The sequence below is a fragment of the Lissotriton helveticus genome, chromosome 7, assembly GCF_964261635.1.
Source record: "Lissotriton helveticus chromosome 7, aLisHel1.1, whole genome shotgun sequence".
NCBI classification, from domain to species: Eukaryota; Metazoa; Chordata; class Amphibia; order Caudata; family Salamandridae; genus Lissotriton; species Lissotriton helveticus.
This window is the reverse complement of record NC_136068.1, coordinates 823,921,991-823,934,327: the sequence shown is the minus strand read 5'-3', so window position 1 is coordinate 823,934,327 and position 12,337 is coordinate 823,921,991. Positions and strand designations below refer to the sequence as shown.

General features: G+C 47.6%; 1 long non-coding RNA gene across 2 annotated transcripts in view; it reads left to right on the top strand.

Annotated features, from left to right (window-relative positions):
* The window catches only part of LOC144767073 (uncharacterized), a 79,745-nt gene extending 69,970 nt beyond the window's left edge, over window positions 1-9,775 (top strand). For both annotated transcript variants that reach the window (XR_013598052.1, XR_013598051.1), the window contains exons 2-3: window positions 8,068-9,129; window positions 9,394-9,775. This is a non-coding gene — a long non-coding RNA (uncharacterized LOC144767073). The remainder of the gene's footprint in view (window positions 1-8,067; window positions 9,130-9,393) is intronic.
* Window positions 9,776-12,337: the final 2,562 nt, after the last annotated feature.

Here is a 12,337-nt window from a genome sequence, read left to right as displayed (position 1 = left end):
GTTGCTGAAGATATCGTGATGACTAACACTGACACGAGACATGATTTAATTGTAGTCTTACACAAAGGTATAGCATCTGCGCATGCCGGTGTGGCTGCCACCATTTCACTTTTACAGCAAAGATATTGGTGGCAAGATGTATACCAACAAACTAGAAAATATGTTTTATGTTGTGTTATGTCATCAATTAAGTGTTCTGCAGTGTCTCCTCTACCGCAGATACAACTTTTTATATCCAGTCAGCCTTTTGGCTGTATATATTTAGATCACTGCGGTCCTCTAACTTCCGATACTACATTCAAGTATATTTTGTTTGCAGTTGATTCTTGCTCTAGATTCCTCTGGGTTTGGCCACAGTGCTTTGCTGACAAACTGTTATTAAAGACTTGCGAGGCTTTATCAGGACATATGCCTGCTGCTCACTCCACTCAGACCAAGGTCTGGCTTTTGCCTCAAAGGCAATACGTGATTCGATGAAGTCCATGGGTGTGCAAGTGCCATTTTTGTTCTCCGTATAGACCCGAGGGTAATTCTGTTGAGAGAATGAACCATGACTTAAAGCAGTGCTTAACGGCTAGGGTATTAGGTACAGGGCGTAGTTGGTTGCACCACCTACATGGAGTTCAACAAGCATTAAATAACCTCCCTAAAAGATCTCTGGGTGGGCAGACCCCGTACAAAGTACTTTTTGACATCAAAATGTATGTTCCAGACCTTGATGGTCCAGACATTGTGGTGGCTGCCACAGCCTTTGACATAGATAACCATTGTGCTGTCTTACAAGACCTTCAACAGTTCTGTGATGCTAACTCACACAAGCATTTGCCCGCATCTAAAGCTTCGCCTTCAAGAGTTTTTCTTCCAGTTACAGCCTTTTTAACCTTGGACTAAGCTCAGCCGTCAATGGAAAAAGGTTTTTCAGCATGGAATTTTTGGTTAGGCCTGGCGCTCGGGTATCCAAAGAGGTTTTCAATCCCAACGGGGGGGGACTTGGGCAGACAATGCTTTACGGTGAATTTTCTTATCTACTCGTCACCATGGTGGCCAAGGCAGAAGTGTATATTGTGGTGGATACAGAGAAAGTCAGTCCAGCGGATGAAACACCCATTTTACAGATACAGATCATTCCATTATTCCAAGTATTGTTAGAGGGCAGAGTGAAAATGTTTCAATACAATTGAGCTTTCCTGTCTCAAGCTGTATGGGTGTTATACATTGTTATGTAATATTACATGCATTTGGTATATCGCACGATTTTGCTGTTCATGGCAGAGGTGCACTTATTACAATATCCACGTCTTTAACAACTTCTTGAACATTGTGAATTCAGAACAGGCTTGTATGTAGAGAGGCAGTTTGTTCCAGTAGAATGGGGCCAAGTGAGAGAAGGATCTGCCACCATATCTGGAGGTGCGATTGCGTGATATTTTAAGAAGGGGTTTATTTGTGGAATTGAGCAGTCTGGTGGGCTGATAGTGATGAAGTCCGAGCAGCTCACCCTCCACCCGATGCGTCACCCTCCCCCTTCCTCTCGTGAGAGAAACTTCCCCCCTCCGCTCAACGAAGATGCCCAAGGCCATACAATTAGACCCATATCCGAGTCCTACACCTAACTACCTGACACCCCATGGACAGAATGCCTTCGCGGTAACTTTCCCCCACAGACTCTCCTTCAAAGCAAAAAAACACCATAAACACAGAATAATCAGACAACATCCTGAAACGCTAGTTGTAGACACATACCATTGCCCATCTAGAGGGCAACGTAAAATGGACTTCATCTTCCACACGGACAGGCTCGAAGCCTGGGCCACCATCTTCAACTCTCACCTCATCGTCTCCAAAACCACCATCACAGCCCACAGCCGTAAACTGACAATCTCTCTCCCGAAACACCAGCCCCCTACCGGATGCATATACATTACCATTTTTGAAAACGGCACCATCCTAATTCAGGCAAAAAACAAGAACCTCGAGTTCTTCGACTCCCTTTTCCCCGCACTCAAGAAGGCCTCACCCCACAACACACACCATTCACGGACCACCCGCACGGAAGGCTTTGAACAATCATCCAGTCACCAGATCGCGCCCGTGCCCTCTCCCCGAACCTTTTCCCCACCAGACCGTGACTCTACCTGCCCCACGTCCGCCTCAACCATGGCTTCTCCTATCGCCCAACCCTACCCCCGGACCCAGCTCAGCCAGCAGCCGCCCAGAGACAAGCCTCGCTCCCACCCCATCAGACCCATAGACCCCCCACCTGTACCAGCACAATCGCACCCAGAGCGCAGTCATCCGCTCAAAGAATAGTCCATCTCCCAAACAAAACCGATCCACAGCCCCCCTCACCGTCAACCCCAATGGAACTAGAACAAGGCCACCGGCCCAGAGAAAAACACTCCCAACCACATTGGGAACACAACCTCCCCCAAGCTTACTGCTGAGGGACATTAATCCTGAGTCAACAACCCCGCTTCCCCGGAACCCATCTAGAAGCAATATATCGAGCAGCCCCTCCCCCCCCAGAGCCCAGCTCCGCCCAGCCTCCCCTCCTCTCCCCAGCTAACAACATGATGCAACGCCTCAACCTAATGGAAGCGCAACTCGAAATTCTGGTCTGTGGCCTAAAGGATCCCTATCCTCCCTAGCAAAAATGCGTCTGCCCACCCAACAGTCCGTAGATTCCCCCTCCCCATCTCAACCTAGTAAGATTGAATCACCACCCCCCAAACAAACCTCTGCCCCCCACTGATCTCGCCCGGCACCCTCCAAATCGTGGATGGAGAAAATGCATCTGCCCACCCAACAGTCCGTAGATTCCCCCTCTCCATCTCAACCTAGTAAGATTGAATCACCACCCCCCAAACAAACCTCTGCCCCCCACAGATCTCGCCCGGCACCCTCCAAATCGTGGATGGAGTCAAGAGAAGATAGGCCTAGAAGATCTAACCCCAACCTCTACCCTCAGGAAGTGACCACACTCGCCGCATCATACAACCATCCCATATATCCACACCCTAAGTTCGCACTCCGCTCACAGAATGGGAGTCCACCCATCCTACCACAGGTCCCGCCGATGTACTCTTCCGCTAAATCCTCGATCCAAGTCATCACTGGAGTGGGTAGGGACCATCCCACACGGAGGAATACCAGACCCCCAGCGCACCTATCCTCCATACCTAGAGCCCAGCCCAGCAATTCGAAACGCGAAGAAGAACCTTCCATTAACTGCATGCTCATCAACAGTAGATCGGCATCTAAACATGCAACTGAAATAGCAGACGCCATCCTCTCCCATGACCTAGATGTAGCTTTCATCACGGAAACATGGCTCAACACCCTGTCCTACCCCAATATGGACATGCTGGTGCCACCCGGGTTCCCAATCATCCACAAAGATAGACATGAACATAGAGGCGGTGGCTTAGCAATCATTCACAGAAGTGATCTCTCCATCTCAGAATGCCCCTTGAGCCTTTATAAAACCTTCGAATGCCTGTTGGTCAACATCAAATCGCCCATGAGCAGATCGCTTCGTTGCCATCTCCTGTACCCTCCTCCAGGAAACGCCAACAAATTTGGAACACAGCTCTCTGACCTGATTACCCAATGCGTGCTCAGCGACGACAATAATATAATTCTGGGCGACCTCAACTTACGTTGGAACGAAACAAAAAACCCGCTCATCCAATCTCTCAACAATCTCCTGCTGGATAACGGATTGACCCAACACTGTTCAGAAGAAACACACCATAGAGGAGCAATCCTAGACGCAATCATCTCGGACAGAAACACAATCACTATGGATTATATCATTCCCGTGGACTGGTCGGACCACCACATTATTCTTTTCCACATCAACCAACCGACCGTTACTCAACCCCCTAAGCAGGCCCCTACCAAATGGGTCAGGAACACAGCTCGAGTCCCCCGGGCGGGAATAGAAGAAGGGCTAAGCACGCTCCTCCAAAGCAAGACGGAACACCTCTCAACAAGCAATCTCACCTCTCTCTATCATTCCAACATGACGCTCACCTTGGACCTTCTGGCGTCCCTGAAACTAAAAAGACCCAGAAGCACCCGCTCCAGGTCCTGGTTCTCCACAGAGATCAATGATGAAAGAAGACACCTCAGATCATTAGAAAGAACGTGGAGAAACAAGCCCTCCTCCCTCCACCGCGACCAACTCAAGGAAGCACGCAGAAACGACAACAAACACATTAGGAACAAAAAGACAACTTTCTTTTGCTCCGCCTTAGACAATGCAAAAAAACGCCCCAAAGAACTCTTCAACATCATTAGGAACCAAACATCCAAACCAACAGCATCAATATAGTGGCGTCCAAAGATCACTGCAACAACTTTGCCAACTTTTTCAGCGAAAAAGTTGCCAGAATTGACCTCTCTCTCAGCACACTCCCCACCACTCCCATGGAGAACTTGAGGCCAACAACACACGGCAACATCCCAGTGAACACACCTACGTACTGGTCCTTCGTCCGCCCCATTCAGGTAGAAGAGATAGTCAATCTTATAGCCTCTGCTAAACCCTCATCTCACTCCCTAGACCAGCTGCCCTTGAGCCTGGCTAAAGACCTAAAGCTTACCCTAGCCCCAATTTGGTGCAAGATCATCAATAGCTCACTGAGCTCGGGAATCATTTCAGACTGCCTCAAAGCAGGCCAAGTCACGCCGCTACTAAAAAAATCCGGTCTAGACTCGGAGGACATGAACAACTTCAGACCGGTATCGAACCTTCCTCTTTTATCCAAAACTCTTGAAAGATGTGTTCTTCCACAACTAACCCAACACCTAGAGAATATCAAGTTACTAGACCCTCTTCAATCAGGATTCAGAAAGGGATGCATTACCGAGACCGCAATCTTAAATGTCTTAGATTATCTCCACAAATCACTTGACTCAGACCAATGCAGCCTTCTCATGCTCCTCGATTTATCGGCCGCGTTCGACACTGTTGATCACAACCTGCTCCTCAAAGTCCTCCAGGAAAGAGTGGGCATTGAATTGACAGTACTAAACTGGTTCTCCTCCTTTCTTCTCAACCGCACGCAAAGAATAAAAATCAATAACTCTGAGTCTGACCCCCTTCCCGTCAAAACATTTACATGGAACCCCTCACCACTCTTCTTAGGAACTCTAACATCCCCTTCCACCTCTATGCAGACGACACACAACTTTATCAGGAAACCACCACGACCAAAGGCATACACAGACTAAATGTCACGCTCAAAGAGATCCAACATTGGCTCTCAGTGAACCACCTCAAACTCAACCAAGAGAAAACAGACGTTCTCCTCATTTCTAACAGAGATTAAAAAAAAATAGAAGAATGGCTCAAAGCCATGGATGCCCTCAATGGTGCCCTTGCGCCAAAGGACTCTATGAAATCCCTAGGTGTTACCCTTGACCCCAAACTAGACATGAAAAAACACATTTCAAAAGCCGCCAAAAGTACATTCCTAAATCTGAAACTGCTATACAAAATAAAACCCTTCCTCCCACCGAAAGATCTTAAACAAGTCACCCAGGCACTAGTGCTCTCCAGAATTGGTTACGGAATTGCAGCCCTGACCGGGACAGCAAAATCCCACCTAGGTCCCCTGACCACCACCCTCAATGCCGCAGCAAGAATGGTCACAGGAACTAAGTAATTCGAACACATTTCTCCGGCACTCAAGGAACTGAAATGGCTCCCTATCGATCAACGAGCCAGCTTCCGTACAGCCTGTCTCACCCACAAAGCCCTGCACACCGGTAAACCAGAATACCTGGCCGCCAAACTCAAAAGGGCTGGCCAGTCCAGGAACCTCAGAAGCTCCAACACACTTCTACTCATCCCACTGAAACCACGGAAACTCAAAACCGCAAACAAATCCATTGCGGGAAATGCACCTAAGATCTGAAACTCCATCCCCCCCACATCAGAATGATCACCTCCTTCCCTAAATTCAAGATCCTTCTCGAAGCCCTCTTCCTTGAGCGCTCTTGACCGCAATGGGAACTCCACAAGTGACTCTTCCTGATACCCCTCAGCCTGAAGATCTGTATTGTAACTTCGTTTTTAAATGATCTTAAGTTGATAACCTGCAGATGTTTGTCCTTGCCAATAACTGCTCTTTACTGTACTTGCTGTGAAGCGCTCTGATACCCTTGGGTCCAGCTAGCGCTATACAAAACTTCTAAATAAATAAATAATAAATACATAAATGGAGTGCAGATAGGCGGAAAGGACCTTGTTTAGTGCCTTTTGGGTCTGACAGCAAAGCTTAAAGATTACTTGCTTTCTGATAGGGCGTCAATGCAAAGTCTTTAGAATAGGGGCAGCTCAGGAGTGGGAGGGCATATTACAAATTAGCTGAGAAACTGTTTCCAGCTTGACTTGCAGTTTGGACAGCAAGGAGTCATTTACTGCCGCTAACAATGCATTCCCACTGGTGATTACTGCATGGACTAAGGTCTTTCTAGACTCGGATGGAGTCCACAGAAAGACTTTCTGTGAAAGCCACATTGGGTCAAGGCAGGTGCCACAGGTGGTATTAACTTGGTCTTTCATAGATAAAGTTTGGGCGATCTTAATACCAAGATATATCACCACCAGTTTAGGGAAAGGGGCAGGACCAAATTCTGTAGGCCACCAGTTGGCCGACAAAAGCTCCTGTGCTTTACTAAATAGTATTTCAGTTTTTCTTGCCGTTGGAGTTATCATCCAATCAGCGATTTCTCTCATTCAGCTTGCAAACCGAGATCTTACTGTTTCTAAATCTGACCCAAAAGAGATGAGGAGTTGGGTATTGTCAGCATAAGATACAACCTCAAATCCATGTGCTCTCACTATATGTGCTAGAGACGCTACATAGCGTGTTGGGCTCCGTTATTGATAAGCATCATTCTTGAGTTAAAGAATCCAAGAAGATAGTTTGGGTTAGACCATGGGTAGTCACAAAGTTTCTCTCGAGGGGCCAAATTTACAATGTGGTTTACCGCCGAGGGCTGCTCTGGGGTAAGGTCAGTGGGGGGCGTGGTCAGTAGGGGTGGGGTTAGAGTAACAAAAGATCACTACCTTTTCAAAACATTACTAGATAATGCTGTATTTCCAAAGCAGATGTAACTACAATGAGCAGATTTTGATAATACATTTTTATCATCAGACAGTAGCAATCTTAAGAGGGATTGCATGGCATTTGCATTAACCGGATATTCAGCACAGGTTCATTGCAGCACAGGTTTCACAGAGTTCAAAAATGGTTAGTTAACGACAGATATACTGCAAACGTATTTCACATTTCATGTCTCCTATTAGTTTCCCATCATCTGGTACTATGTCTGAAACGGCAAGCCTTAAGAGCTGATCCAGATGTATGTCTGTAAGCTTATTTCAGAAATTGCTCTTTAACAGTCCCATTGTGGAAAACGAACTTTCACAAACATATGTTGACCCAAACATGCAAATTACATTCTGGACCACTGTAAAAAGAAGAGGAAACTTGTCATAAGGCACCATTTCCCAAAATTCTTCTGGTGCCCACCCCCAAAAAGATGCTTTGAGGGCTGAATTGTGCTGCATGTCAATCAGCTCTATTTCTGCGTGCGCCCTTTTCTTGCCAGAAGACTGACACAGCCATTGGCTTTTGTGTGTTGCTTTCACACACATTAGCCCATAGCTGTGTCCGTCGTCTAATTTCCCACCCACTACCCGGTTTAGTGTGTCACCACCACTCAAAATGATGGGTAGTATGTTTACATATACAAAATGCTAATGCAACTCATTAGTGTGAAAATAAACATTTTTATGTAATGCCCTACTATGGTTAAATATGATAGTTTCACGGTATATTTTGGTTGAAAAAAATTGTCATTTTAAATGTATTATTTACATATTCTCTTTTAAAAAACAAACAATGTAAATATTAAGAATAAATGTCACTATCACATGTTGTGTTAATTTATGTTAAGTGACCATATATATCTTTAGCAAAACATGACATTTGTGTTATTTATCAAACAATTTGTAAATGTTTAAAAAATATTGACAATTTTTCAATGCAGACATGTGAACCCAGAGAGAGGGAGGAGACGACAGCCTCAAATGTTCCGACCATTTCCAGACCTTGCCACCATGGAAGAACAAGATATTATCAAACTATAGTGAATTTGTGTCATCAGCAGGCGACAGATCTTCTGCCTCATGGCATTATTTCATTTTGTGGCCACAGGTTCATTTCAATCTACTGTGGCAGTATCTTTTAGAATGTCACAACCGACTTTCAGTGGGGTGCTACAAGAATTTATTTCTTCAATGATGAGACACATCAACAGCTTCATCCAGTTTCAAGGACATGGGATATTGCAAAGGGAGAATTTTATGGTTTGGGTCGCCTGCAACATGAGATTGGAGCAATTGATGGCACACTTATTGGCTTAGTGCCACCATACCCCAGGGAACAAGTCTGTCGGAATTTCAAGAACTTCTATTCAATAATGTGAAAGTTGTCTGCTCACCAAATTTGTTCATCACAAGTGTCTATGTGCATTTCCCCAGATAAATCCATGGTTCCTTTGTACAGCAGAAGAGCAGCATACCCCAGCAAATGTCACAACATGGACCTGAGAGGGCCTGGCTTGTTGCTAAGTAAAATCTGTCATAATACTGTTTGGTTAATTTAAAGTGTAGTGATATAAAATTGTGATACATATTTTGGATCGTTTTTTTTTTCTTCACATAGGAGACGTGGCGTGTTCTAACCCACCATGGTTGTTAGCACCGCTGAAAAATCCAACAATACCAGGGGTAGTCCACTTCAGTGAGACCCTTGGAAGAACACGGAGACCAGTGGAGTGGGCTTTTGGGCTCCTAAAGGCCAGATTTTTATGTCTGGAGAAGACTGGTAGGGCCCTTCTCTACTCACCCGATATTGGTTGCAAAATCACTATGGCATGCTGTATGTTACACAACATAACCCTGTGACAGAACATCCCATACATTGCAGATGAAGAAGACTATGAATAGCCTCCGGGTGAGGATGTTGAAATGCCAAATGAAGATGATAGTGGTGAAGACGAAGGAATTGACGTATGTCAAGATGTCATTGACAACTTCTTCACATTAGTGTAAGTATATATTTAAATTTTATTACATGAAATGTTTAAACCAACTAGAAAAGTAATGAGGATAAAAGTCATATTTTGAGAAAGGCCAAGTTAAGTGAAATCCTGTACAGTGATGGTTGTTAATCAAAGTTTTGACAGATTGAGTACTGTGTTCATTTAAATTTTTTATCTTTGATTGTTCTTAGAAAATGCGTCCTCACAATTATTTATTTGTAAGCTGTATATTTTGTAATGTCACTTAATGAATCTTTTTGTTTTTATCAGCTTTAGAACCCTTCACCAGGTTATCTTTATTTGGACATTTCAAAATTGTGACATTTGCAGCAATATGCTGCTGTTGCAAAGTATAAGGGAACATGGATTAATCCTGTGGAGACACGGGGGTGTGGCGAACCGTGCTGCATAATGGCTGCTTCCTAAGCGAACTCCGCAGGCCAAAACAGAATCATTTCATAATCCTTGCGTAAGGAGTGCCAGCGCATCATCAAAAACACACAAGAGGGTCGCATGAGGAGAAAGGAGCCGTCTGTGTAGTTACCTGGCGGTGGGGGCCGACCGGAATCTGTCCTCAGTGGGAACCCAGGGCGCTATCCACGCTGGAGAATTGGAGGCTGCGACCTGGGATGGTCGGAGCTTCCATTGTGTACCTGACAGTGAGTCTGACTGCAGCAACTGCCTGTGGAGAGGCCAAGGTGAGTGTGGAGATCCTGGGGCCAGTAGTTCGGTCTCCTCTGTCAGCCGGCGACACAGCTTCTTCGCAGGCCTGGAGTATGTGGACATCATCTTAGAGCCGAGCGTCCCGCAGTGAGAGGCCCGAGTGTGAACGGCTGGGATGCCGTTGTAGCTTATTCAGCCCAAGCTTGGAGCTAAGGTGAGTGACGGCTGCCATGGATATCAGTCCCCCGCCGGAGCCCGGTGTGGTGTGTGGAGGTTCCGCCCCCTGGGGGTGGCCGGCGAAGCTTTGCTGAGCGTCTCATTGCGGGGTACGGGATGTTCCGGGAGACCCGCCATGCGCCAGGGTGGAAGCTGCTGGGTGTAGACACACGCAGTGAGGCAGAGACAGAGCTGGGACACATTGTGATACTAAGGAGTAGCATGCGCTGGCCTACATGTCAGGGCCCAGTCTTGGTGTGTAATTGTCGGGCGCAGTTGGATATTTATAGGCTGCGGGGACACTATATAGAGACACAGTGTATTGTTTGATCCCCAACCGATGGTTCCTCCCCGACACGGTTCTGGTCACCCTGCAGGAGAGGTGGTGCTCACAGGGACCCAGAGGAACTACAGAAACTGACAGTCCCACACACAGTCATCTTGGTACCTGCTGGCTATAGGATTACTCATAGTGCGAAGCATGTGGTAAGGCAGCCGAGATGGGCAAAAATGACGCAAAGCACCCCAAATTAAACTTTGAATCTAAAAGGCAAACAAGATTGATGGAGGGCGAAAACCCCGCTCTATCTGAGAAGCAGGGCGAAGACCTTCGCTCGCTGTTGCTAGAAATGAGATTGAGTCTGAAGACAATCGATGCCAAGCTGGATGTTCTCACCACTCAACTGGATGCAGTCAAACAACTAGATGACACTAACGAGCACCGTCTAGATGTGCTGGAGAACTGTAGTCTACATGAGCCCCCTCGCGGCCATCGCACGCCAACACAACCTCAACATAATCTCCTACGCTGACGACACCCAGCTGATCCTCTCCCTGACCAACGACCCCGCCACCGCCAGAGCCAACCTGCACGAAGGGATGAGAGACGTAGCCGAATGGATGACGACCAGCCGCCTGAAACTGAACTCAGACAAGACGGAGGTCCTCATCCTGGGCTCCACGCCCTCCGCCTGGGACGACTCCTGGTGGCCCCCCGCCCTGGGCACCGCGCCCAAACCGACGGACCACGCACGCAACCTGGGCTTCATCCTGGACTCCTCCCTCTCCATGACCAGACAAGTCAACGCCGTCTCCTCGTCATGCTTCAACATCCTGCGCATGCTACGTAAGATCTTCCGGTGGATCCCCACCGAGACGAGGAAGACGGTCACCCAAGCCCTCGTCACCAGCCGACTGGACTACGGCAACGCCCTCTACGCCGGAACCACTGCCAAACTCCAGAAGAGACTCCAGCGGATCCAGAACGCCTCGGCGAGACTCATCCTCGACATCCCCCGACGCAGCCACATCTCCGGACACCTGAGAGATCTGCACTGGCTCCCGGTCAACAAGAGAATCACCTTCCGTCTCCTCACCCACGCACACAAAGCCCTACACGACCAAGGCCCGAGATACCTCAACAACCGGATCAACTTCTACACTCCCAAGCGCCTCCTCAGATCAACCAACCACGCCCTCGCCGCCGTCCCCCGCATCCGAAGAGCGACAACAGGAGGAAGGTCCTTCTCCTACCTGGCCGCCAAGACCTGGAACTCACTTCCCACCAATCTGCGCCTGACCCAAGACCACCTCTCCTTCAGGAAGAAGCTCAAGACCTGGCTGTTCGAGCAGTAGCGGCACCCCCCCCCCTCCCAGCGCCTTGAGACCCTACGGGTGAGTAGTGCGCTCTACAAATGACCTGATTGATTGATTGACTGATTGATAGTACAGATCACCACGAGTTCCAAGTCAAAACGAAGCAGCAGCTCCTGCAAATGGATAAGGTGCTGGGCCTGATCAGAGCGAAAAGCGCATATTTGTAAGGCTGATCTAGGCGGAATAACCTTTGTATTACAGGCATTCCATAGACCACAACCATTTCAAAGATGGAGTCCTATGTGGATGATCTACTGATTGAGTTTTTTGGCCCGGGGCTTTCAACAGTGTTCGCAGTTGAGAGGGCTCATCGAATGCCAGACTCCAAGCCGCCAATTGGGACAACACCCTGACGGATATTAGCTTGCATTTTAAACTACCAGGACAGAGACGTGGTGTTGATGCTGGCTAGGGAGTGCAAGTCTCTCAATTACAAAGGTAATAACATCTCCTTCTATCCAGACTCCACCCCTGCGGTCCAGGCTGCCCGCACGGAGTTCCTACCCGCTAAATGCATTTTGCTACAGGCCAAGATCTCATACCCCCTACTTTACCCAGCCAGACTAAAAGTGACACACAAGGGTGAGGTCCATTTTTCCACAGACGCCCAATCTGCTTTGAAGTATGCAAAGCATGTGGGAGGGAAGAAGAGTACGGGTCCTGCTTCTGACGCTGGTCT